At 40.1% G+C, this 11,786-nt stretch overlaps 1 pseudogene; it reads right to left on the reverse strand.

Moving 5' to 3' along the window:
* Positions 1 to 400: 400 nt before the first annotated feature.
* On the reverse strand, positions 401 to 1,195 carry LOC148012334 (chaperone protein dnaJ GFA2, mitochondrial pseudogene; annotated as a pseudogene).
* Between the last annotated feature and the right edge of the window lie 10,591 nt (positions 1,196 to 11,786).

An 11,786-nucleotide genomic window follows, 5' to 3' on the forward strand; every position in this document is an offset into this window, starting at 1 on the left:
GCAAATGTTTCTTCAGAATCATCGTGAGCCACTTTTAAATCCAAAAACCACATGATGGATCCTTTCAAAAATGGAGAGGATCATAACCCATTGCAAGTTCTGGCTAAAAGTGAAGAGATAGGCCTTCCAGCTACGACACAATCTTTTGGTTTTTTTAAATAATCACAGCCATATCCTTGTCACATGGTGCAGGTTACCATCGTTCCTTCACCTCCATCATTCTTCAACTTTAGTGCACTTCGGTCCTTAATTGTTGTCTCTTCGTCTTCCTCTCCCTTCGTTTCCACCGCGACCGAGTTTCTGCTTCCTTCCTCCCTAGCTTTTTCTCTATCAGTTGCTTTTTCCTTTTTCTCCGTTACATATATAGTTAGATGATTCAACAAAAATAAAAGCCATCCACTTATAGTCTCCCTCCTGTAGCTGCTGCATTTTCTTCGCTCTCTTTATTCTCCTCCTTAGAATACTCCTCAATCAAACTGTGTTGCCGCTAAGTCAACAACGTTGGGATGGAAACAAGAAGATGTATATATTGTTCCCCCTGTCCATATGAGTTCACTACTTTAACACCTTTGCCCCTTAAAACCTCCTTATGTCCAGGTTATGTTCGTGGGTGCACTTTGAGTATGACGTCACCAGTTAAAGTCGGTACATGTACTTTGCCTCCAAGTATGGCCGTAGAAAAACAGATTGGTGCATCAACATGTAAATTTATGCCTTCTCTCCTGAATACTGGATCAGGTAGAACATGTATGTTGACTAGAACATCACCTACACGACCAGACTGAGCAAAAAAGCCACCTCCACCAGGCACTTTCACAACATTCTGAGAATCAAGACCTACAGGGATATCAATTATCACAGACGTTTTTACTTTCATAGTGCTTTTTCCACTCCACTTTTCACATTTTTCCTTGATAATTTCACCTAAACCACCACAGGCCATGCATGTGGTTTGGAACAAAAACCCAGGTTGTTGTCTAATACTCATGCCAGATCCATTGCAGGCCTTACACACTTGTGGTTTGGAACCTAGAGGCACTTCCTTGCCATTACAGGCATCACATATTGCCAATGCAAGAAATGAAACTATCTTAGAGCACCCACTAACTGCTTCCTTGAAGGTGATGTTCAGATTGACCTTCAAAGTTTATGCCCCACCCATTCCTCCCATTCCACCAGCTCCTTGGCTGACCATAAAACTGAAATGTCTTCTTTCTCAGTCCTTGTCCATGATTCCAACCACAACAACATGCATCATGACAAACATAGCATTGCAATAGAAATTATACAACACCATGTAGGTCAATCTTTGGTAAGTCCAATGTCCATGCACTAATAGGAGCTTTCTCAAGAATTTGAACTGTCCCATAGAAAAGTCTAAAGACATTACTGCTTTCCTTCCTTCTTTGCTGCCTTTCCGCATGATATACAAGCATTCATTCACACATACGCATAGATAAATTCACACATATATCATTATTTACAATGGAATGAAGTCCCAGCACACACACGGTTTTGAGACGATAAATGAAAACACACTTACAGAAAAACTAGGGTTCATATACACACAAACATGTAAGCCACACGCAGAACAAAATGCAAACACAACGACTAAGTATGCACAAAGTAACAAATGTCACACACACAAACTTTTTGGTGGATTCCACACCTCGGATATGCAGCAGCATGACATCATAATGTAGATAAAATGGAAAATGATGAAGGTCTTCTTGTTCAACATCGCGAGGCATATCTTAATCAGCATGTCCCATGTCCTTGCTCTCAATGCAAGTTGGCAATTAGACAAAAATGTCGATTGTCTATAGAACACGTACAATGCTTCGACAAGTTTCAATCTAAGATCATTGATTATGGATTTTCTGCAAACGGTAAGAAAAGTTAATATCAATCATGCATTGTACTCGCAAGCTAATTGAATACCATATATAAGAAGATTGGGTGTGGCTGGAAAATTTTCTATCCAGGGAGGTGACGTCTCGTCCCAAGGAGGAGTCCACCCTTTGCGGCTAATTAGAAGAGTTTGTGGGCATGTGATGGATGGAGTGCCTGAGCCAATCCACCACTTGGAAGGTACTACCCAATCTATACCATCAATACTAGAGAAGACAGGGAGCCTTCCAGACCTACCTACAATCTTGGAGCCTGAGATGGAGGCAATGATCAATGCATTGATTCCCATGGATGTCGAGACTTCTGATCCGCTTAGAGAGGAAGCATCCATATCAATATATGATGAGTGCCAAGTATCTTGCTTGAAGACATTGCTTGCACTCCTAAGTGTGCGAGCAAAATACGGGTGGAGCGATCGAATTGTTTAAGTACCTTGTACGTACACTTCGTTGATTTCTTTTCGGCACTATCATTAAAAATATTTGTGCTTTTTCAAGGTGTTTTATGATTTTTTTCAGGTTACTGAAATATCATATATTACCACGTGAAAATACCATGCCTGAGTCTCGTGATGATGCACGATATGTTTTAGGAAATCTTGGTATGGACTACAATAGAATCCATGCATGTATCAATGATTGCATACTATTTCGAGGAGAATACGAGACTATGGAGACATGTCCAAAGTGTGGTGCTCACAGGTATTGATAGGACTTGCAAGGACAAACCATCCCTCAAAAAGTTCTTAGACACTGTCCGCTTATCCCCCGCATAAACCACATGTTTCGTACGTCCGGCATGGCGAGCTTGACAACGTGGCATGCACAGAATAGGTCCAGAGATAGAGTTCAACGAATATCAATGGATTCACGTGCATGGAGCCATATTGACTCTACCTTCCTAGGCTTTTCCCGAGAGCCAAGGAATCTTCGGCTCGGTCTTGTAATGGATGACACGAACCCATTCAATCTGCGCTCAATTTCTTATAGTGTGTGGACTATAGTCCTTGTCAACCACAATATCCCTTCATGGCTTTCTACGAAGAAATGACATCTTATCCTTAGCTTACTCTTCCCCGACCACTACAAAGTCAAAAATATGGACGTGTATCTTCGTCCATTAGTCGCGATGAGCTTAGGATTTTGTGGGAGGAGGGGTTCACCATGCAAGATATGAGTAAGCACGATGGTCGACAGTCCGCCAATATTCGATCCATTCTCATGTGAACGATGCATGACTTTCTGGGATTCGGAGAGTGCTCAGGTAAATAAGATTCCGTTCTCATTGATAATATCTATCATAGCTCGTTCAAGTTTGTATTCACTAGATAGAGGTGTTGGAAGAGGCCTGGTTACCTCAAGTTATCATGCATGTCCATTGTGTGGGCCACACCTAGACTCTCGAAGGTCACAAACCATGAAGAAGATGGTATATCAAGGACACACTGCTTTCTTGCCAGAGGGTCATGAAATTAAGGAAGGTTTTCTTGGATGACCTCCAACACATATGAATGTCGCAAGCTGGTACAAGCTAAAAATGGTCCACGCGGAGTCACATCCAAATGGAATGCGACAATTCTCAGTTTTCAACGAGTTGCTATATTGGACCCACTTACAGATCAACCACTTGTTGGATCCCATGCATATTTTCAAGAATGTGGGCAGCTGGAAAGAGAGACACTATAGGGGCATGAATGGATTTGAAGAAGATAGGCAAGATTGAGGCGCTTTAGCCAAAGTTTAGCCACAGTCGAGTGTTAATGGTCGCATGGAGCTACCTCGCACTCCTTGGGTTGTGTCCACTAAAGCAAAGCGCATTGTGAAGCAAATAGTCAAGTCTATCTACACTCCGACGGGTATGATGCGTTCTCTCAGGTCTGCATTTTCTAAAGACGATAAATTATTAGGGCTAAAATCCCATGACTAGCATAAGATATGTCAGGTTTGTACTACGAATGTATATTAATTGGCGTGTGCATTTTTCTATTTGGAGTGTAGCCATTGTTCATAATGCTTTCTCATTTGTGGCAGTTTGTACTATCGATCGCAATCACAGGATGCCTTACTCTATAAATACATGGGGCCATTTACAGGTTGTCGACTTTAGTGCAAATGATCTTACAGAAGGAGATTAAGACATCCTCTATTGAATTCGCGAGGCGGGGAGCAGTGGATATAGTATGTCTCTTTGAGAAATACCTGCCTACCAGCATGCTCACGATACAAATCCACCTTCTTTTGCATCTTGTAGATGAAGTGGAGATTGCTAGACCTGTCCATACGCGATGGATATTCTTCTTGGAGAACTTCATGAAAACCCTGAAAGGCTTTGTACAACAACGAGCTCAGCTAGAAGATAGCATGGATAAAGGTTGGTTGGTGTCTGAGGCGCTAGTGCATATTTCACAATGGCTACCAGTGTGGATCCAGACAACAAAATGCTATGGTTGCTGAAGGACGATGATAGACTAATCAGATATGTGGTGGTTGGAAATGGGGTAGAAAAAGGAATGGATGCTACAATGGAGAAGAAGGTAAATCACTTTTGTATGTTGCACCATGCCTCTATGGAGACGTGGCTCACCAAGTACTAGCAAGCTAGACAAGATCGAAAGGAAGCGCAATTTGAATTTTCACATAGTACGTGCCATCAATCGATTCAATATCCCGAGGGCATGGAGGAGATGTGGCGGTTCATGTCAACGCGATGGTTGCATGGAGTTTTGACCGCAACGTCTCATGAAGGGGCAGAGGTTTCAACTGAGGAGTGAGAATTCTTGAGGGGATATAGTCCAAAGGTGATGACATGTTTAGGATTTGTTGTATGTATATTCTATATGCGACAACTAATTTGAGTGTTTCAATGTATAGTACAAAATATGTAGTGCAGCATGGTCGTACGGATGGCATTTTGGCGTGGAGCCTATTGACAAAATGCGCTCCACAACAGACTGTGGTATCATGGCAAGGTTCGAGCAAGAGAGCCGACGACGAGCAATGGATCCAAACACGGTTATAGATGAGATAGAGTATTTTGGGAACTTACAAAGTATTATTACGGTGAATCACCATAGGTTCACCATGATACTATTCGATGTGCAGTGGTTCAAAGTGGTACTTAAAAGGAGTTGGAACAATAGTTCGACGAGGTCCATCTGGATTTCTCGAAATAGATTCTGAAAAAAATTGGATGGATTTGTGCGACACCTTTGTGTTGATGGCCCATTGTGAACAGGTGCATAAAATCATTTGTTTGTTAATTGTATTACAACATGGTACATGTCACAATAGTTTAATCTCTCTTGTACGTGTTTGTGAACATGTAATCTTCTATCCAAACCCCGACAAACTCGATGGTGGTATGTTATACGTTCAGCTCCCCGAAGTGCAAGAGTATATGATCAAAGCGATGTTTCGAGCATAGATGAGGACAATATGCAAATAGAGGGGTCAATATTGCAAGGGGTGGAGGCCATCAAAAGCTTGGAGCATGTAGAGGAGCCAACATTGGGTAACAATGATTGAAATACATGAGTCTAATAATTCTTTGAGAACGAGGTGTACTCATCCTTTTATGGTGACATGTCTATCAACTTTCCAGTGTATGCGGAGTTGTGTCAAGAGATTGACATGGGACCATATGATACTTCATACTTAGAGCATCCACTTACTCAATTCATTGACTAATCGTTTATAAGGGTACATAAGATATGCATTTTAAGTGAGATCACTTTTTTAGGATTTATATTACCATGCTTTGTATGATTTAAATTGATTATGCTAACATCATTTTTTATTTGTGTAGGTGACCTTTTTGGATACTTAGATCATCCAGATGAGCGATGAGGAGTTGCAGGATATCTTCACGTGCATGTCTCCAGATTAGATGGCGAGATTTAGAGACATGGCGGACCAGGAGCTGTCTCGGACATCGTCAGGCCTCTCTGTTAGATCTACTTTGGCGCGATCAAATGCTTCAGCGTTGAGCAGACGAGGTTAACGCTCCAGACTTGGGCCAGAGGAAGGGAGTGCTTCAGGGTTAGGGAGATGCTGTAGAGATACGGAGGTAGTGAGCCCATAGTTGGCACGGGATGCAGGTGCTACTCCTCACTCTCGTAGCAGTTCCAAGGAGTGTAGCTCAGGTGGTTGCTGTGGAGGCACGGATGCAGTGTCTCCATCTCGTTATTATGCTGGAGTTGCGTCACCTCTAGGATTTGTCACACTTGTGGGGACGTCTACTCCAATTACTACGGCTTTTGCTCAACCGTCTACAGGTGGCATGCCTATGGAGGCTACACCGATAGATACTACCCCGGTTGGTACACCAGATGTACAAGGGTCTCCTGATTATGCTTAGGAGTGTGGTTGCAGGTGGGAGAGGACCCATCTTAGGCATACCCCAAAGGGATATGCCTATCTTGTCGATGATAGGTTAGGAGTTATCATTATGAATGATGAGGGGAGGAGGGTGATGGCTCACATGAGAGATGGCTCGCATGAGAGAGTTGTGCCAACAAGTTTTTCGGCACAACGTCTTAGATCATTGGAAAAACATACCAGAGGGGAGCAAGGACTACATAGTAGCATCCTTACATGAGGAGTTTCCAGTTCCACCCACATTAGATAGATTTTTTACAAGCTAGATGATGCAGTGCATGCGTGCATATATGTCACATAGACGATCGGACACACACAAGGCACTCAAGAGTGGGGCTGTAAAGCCTAAGTGGCTAGACGCGGACGACTGGCGCTGACTGAGGGAGGAGGCTATAGATTCTCCAGGAAATTGGAGTCAGCAGTGCGAGGCGGCGAGGGTATGACTAGAGACCGGAGTGGTCTGTCATCTTGGGAGTGGCGGCGACAGGACATATATGAAGGACTTTGTAAGTTTTTCTTTTGTTTTGCTTGGTTATTTTTTTGCAATATCCTTTAACTGACAATCATATTTCTAACAGTTAGTATTTTGTTTTCTTTGCAATACTCCATTACAAATCACGATCCGATTAGCCTTGATACTAGATATGCAAAGAGACACAATCTCACTGTATTGATCGATCGATTGTATAGACGTGGCAGCCCTGTAAGTCTTTCATCTTTCTTATTCGTAGTCACCATGTTTAATTAGAATGCATTATTGTATGGTGGACTGATGTGTAGTTGTTTCTTTTTTTGCAGAGTCCATTCGATGCTCCTTTGCAGCGAGACGGAGCTTTCGGATGGCAGGATATATAGCTTGCCCTTGGATCCTTGGATCTCACACACCCTTCTTTTTTGGTCGCCTGATCTGTGTAGACATTTTCTATGTAGTAGTGATATCTTGCCATGATTGTACCAATCACTTTCATTATGTGATCATGTATTTATTTCATGTATCACTATTATGATTTAAGTACGCTTTGTCTTTATTTACACGAGCATTATACACAGTGCAGAAATTATTTTGTATGGCCCAAATAAAGCACATAGTGCTATATATGGCTTCTCTGCCACAATTTTTTTTTCTTGTTACCATCGTTATTAGCATCACAAAATTACTTGCACGCGTTGTTATTGGCATCGTTATTAGCGTCGCAAAGCGTCTTTATTTGCATCGGTATCAGCGTCGCATTTGCAACGCTGATACCGATGCAAATAGGGATTATGATAACGACGCTAATATCAACTATTCTATGGCATCACCAATAATGATGCTTTTTGCAACGACGGGGGTAAATTTCTTTATTTATGTTTTTGTCACTTTTAACGTCGGTGTAAGGCCTATATCTTGTAGTGTCCATAGCTTTCTCTCACAATCTCTCACTCATAAATACATTGTTTTGCATAGATTTAGCTCTCACTCACTCACTCACTCACACTCTCTCTCTCATATTCTCTCTCTATATAGTAAAATGGGATAATCAAGAATAATCATCCATAATCCCTCTTTGGTTGAGGATACCCCTCTCAAGAGGTATGAGTGATATTAAAGGTTACCAAAGCCACTATAGTGTCCCTTTGTAAGTCAACAATGTCACTGTCACTTTAGTATTTACTTGAATCTTCAGCAGTTACTTCTTCCACTTCTTTGAGCTATTTTGAACTTGTATTCATCTCTTTCCAATGTCTAAAAACTTCCCAAGCTACGCATCCATCCCACATAGCACTTACAGAGGCATACATAATAGAACAAAATAGAGACAAAGGCTCTACAGAAGCTCAACAAAGGATTTACAAAACCATACAAAAGGTTATCAGAAAGCCTTTAACTCAACTAAAAGCAATCAAAAGCATCAAGAATCAATTAATAAGATTTCAAACACTCTCAAACTTATCAATCATAATTCTAACCTCTCATACAGAAAGAAAACAAAGCAAAACATAAGCTCAATAAACACAATATTAGTGAGTTTGGGAATCTTCCAATTTTCATTTTTTGAATACTAAAAAGGTGGCACCTAGATTATATACCCATAAGTTTCTCAAAACCATATGATGTGACCTATCATTGGAAAGTGCTTGAAAAATGGAATCTATTGAGCTATAGATCACTTGATTTGGAGTTATAGTATTCAAGTTATGACAAATCCAAAGATTTGACCACGTGTCCCAAACTTATGGAAAATTTCCATATTCCCCATATGGTGTTAATAGAACCAATCAGACATTATTAGAACATATCAAAATATCATATCTCCACTATAAAACATCATGAACTTCTCAAACCTAATAAACCTTATCCAAAAGACTCCCAAACACTTCCAAATCAACTAATCACCATATAAATTCAATAAAAATCAACCATTCAATCCTCAAAAATATCAAAAAATAAGCCAAAAAATCAAGTCATTTCAACCCTCAACATATCTCCACACTTAATCAGGGAGCATCCTCGTGACCTAGGAAAAAGAGAATAAAAGTTCAAAATATATCTCATCGATCTTCCACATCATCTTTAAGAAACACCATCCAAACCAACTTATAATGTGTATTTAATAAAGAATACAACGAAAGAAAAATATCTTATCCATTTACATAGCTTAGAAACATAAAAGCATGACAAACTTTTAAAGGATATAAAAGGTTCTACATCTTCTGAATCTTGAGCTATCCATCCACATCCAAACCAACTTATAATGTGTATTTAATAAAGAATACAATGAAAGAAAAATATCTTATCCATTAACATAGCTTAGAAACATAAAAGCATCACAAAATTTTAAAGGATATAAAATGTTCTACATCTTGTGAACCGTTGACAAACTTGTTTTTCTTTTCATTAGTTCTCATCACCACCACGAATCTTCAAAAAGTTAACTTCTTCAACAATGTTGAATCTCCAACCACCACCACTCCATCATAAAACAAAATAACCATCACACACACACCTAACACAAAACAACCATTTGAATGGCACCTCCAAAAGAGAAATCATTATGAATCATCAAAAATTACATTCATGAGTATAAATGAAGATGATCTCTCTTAAAATCTTGGTGATTACGGAAGTGATCCATAGATAGAGATTCATCTATAGAAGTCTTGGGAGAATTTTGAAAATTTTGCAAGCAACACATATTTTCCAGGAAGATAAGGTATCTGTTAGGCAAAAAAAGGGCATGAAAGTACAAGATATCTAGTTGTTAGGGATCAATAGTCATATTCACATTCAAGCACAGCTTTGGGATTGACTTTTGATCATTATGCAAATGCCGGTGCTTGCATATACACCAAATACCAAGCAAAGTGAGCAGTCAATCTCACTGAAGGATTTGAAGACCGAGAATACTATTGACCAAAATACAAATAGAACAACTGATTTGAGATCCTATAAGTGAATCTCCTAAACTTCATCCCCGTCATCTAGGAATCTTTTGATCAAAGCATGTATAGCCACTAATCAATTGAGGGAGATAAGGGATAGAAGTGGTAGGAGAGGGAAGAGGAACAAGTAAGAGAGGATGAAGGGATGACACTACAAGATACATGCCTTATATTGACGTTCAACGTATCAAAAATGTTCATAAAAACTTCTGCCCTCGTCCTCGGTAAATGCATCAGTATTAGCATCTCTATGGAACCCGCCTCACTATGAGCGTCGATATTTGCATCAGTATTAGCGTCTCTATGGAACCATCGCTATTGGCCTCACTATCGACGTTGATATTTGCATCGCTTTGCATATTGACACCAATAGCAATGGTTTGCAATGCATGTTGTGACACCAATAGCGACGCATGTAGTAAATTTGTGATGCTAATAGTGACAGTTACAGAGAGAAAAAATTTTTGCTACTGCCATGCCACATATAGCATTATGTGTTGTATTTACATTCTACAAATGGATTACATGTTAAGTGTACAATAGTTATCAAAATAAGCACAAAATATACTAGAACCCACAAGATTAAAACATATAATAGATACAAGATCACTGATGAAAACTCATGGGATCATGGCAAGATACAAAGGATGATAATAACATAGTACATAGAAGATGCCTACATAAATCACATGACCAAAAAGAAAGAGGATATATGCTCCACGAATCCAAGTGTGAGCTATAGATCCTTGCCATCCGAAAGCTCATCCCAACACAAAGGAGTATCGAATAGAGTTTGCAAAAAAAAACCTACACATCAATCCACCATACATAATGTATTTTAATAAAAATAGTAACTACAGACAAAAAAGATGAGTAACTTACTGGGCCACCATGTGCATACAGTCTATCGATCAATGCAATGAGACTGTGTCTCTCTGCATATCGAGTCTATAGGCCGATGGGATTGCGGTTTGTAATGGAGTGCTGCAAAGAAAATAAATAAAATTGTTAGAAACACGATTGTCAAAGCAAGACTGAGCCGAAGATTCCTTGACTCTCGTACAAAACCTGGAAAGGTAGAGTTAATGTGACTCCATGTACATGAATTCGCTGATATTCGTTGGACTCCATCTATGGATCTATTCTGCACATGCCACCTTGTCAAGCTCGCCATGCCCGACGTACGAAACATGTGGCATATATGGGAGATAAGTGAAAAGTGTCTAAGAAAATTTTGAGAGATGGTTTTTCCTTGCAAGTCGTTTCGATACCTGTGAGCACTACACTTTGGACATGTCTCCATAGTCTCCTATTCTCCTCAAAATAGCACGCAATCGTTGACACAGACATGGACGTTGTTATAGTCCATGCCAAGCTTTTGTAAAACATGTTACGCATCATCATGAGACTCGGGCATGGTATTTTCAAGTGGTAATATATGATACTTTGGCAACTTGAAAAGAAATCATAAAATGCCTTAAAAAAGCACAATTGTTCTTTATAATGGTTTCAAAAAGAAATCAACGAAGTGTGCATAGAAGGTACCTGAACAACTCAGTTACACTCGCATTGCTCGAACCATATTTTGCTTACACACTTAGGAGTGCAAGCAACGTCTTCAGGCAAGATACTCGGCACCCATCATATGAACCCATCATATGATAGTATGGATACTTCCTCTCTTAGCAGATCAGATGTCTCGGTATCCATGGGCATCAATGTATCGATCATTGCCTCCATTTTAGGCTCAAAGATTGTGGGAAAGTCTGAAAGGCTACCTGTCTCCTCTGGTATTGATGGTATAGACTAGGTTATGCCTTCCAAGTGGTGGATTGGCTCAAGCACTCCATCGATCGCACATCCACGAACTCTTCTAACTCGCCGCAATAGGTGCATTCCTCCTTGGGATGAGACGTAAATTTTCACGGTCACGTCTAATGTTTTTGTATATGATATTCAATTAGTTTGTGAATATAAGGCATGATTGACAGACATTCTTCTTACCGTTTGCTCAAAGTCTGAGATCACCTAATTAATGATCTCTGATTGAAACTCGTCGAAGCGTCGTATGTGTTC

This window comes from Lygodium microphyllum, chromosome 27, assembly GCF_053477565.2.
Source record: "Lygodium microphyllum isolate KBCC chromosome 27, Lygodium_microphyllum_v1.1.10, whole genome shotgun sequence".
NCBI classification, from domain to species: domain Eukaryota; kingdom Viridiplantae; phylum Streptophyta; class Polypodiopsida; order Schizaeales; family Lygodiaceae; genus Lygodium; species Lygodium microphyllum.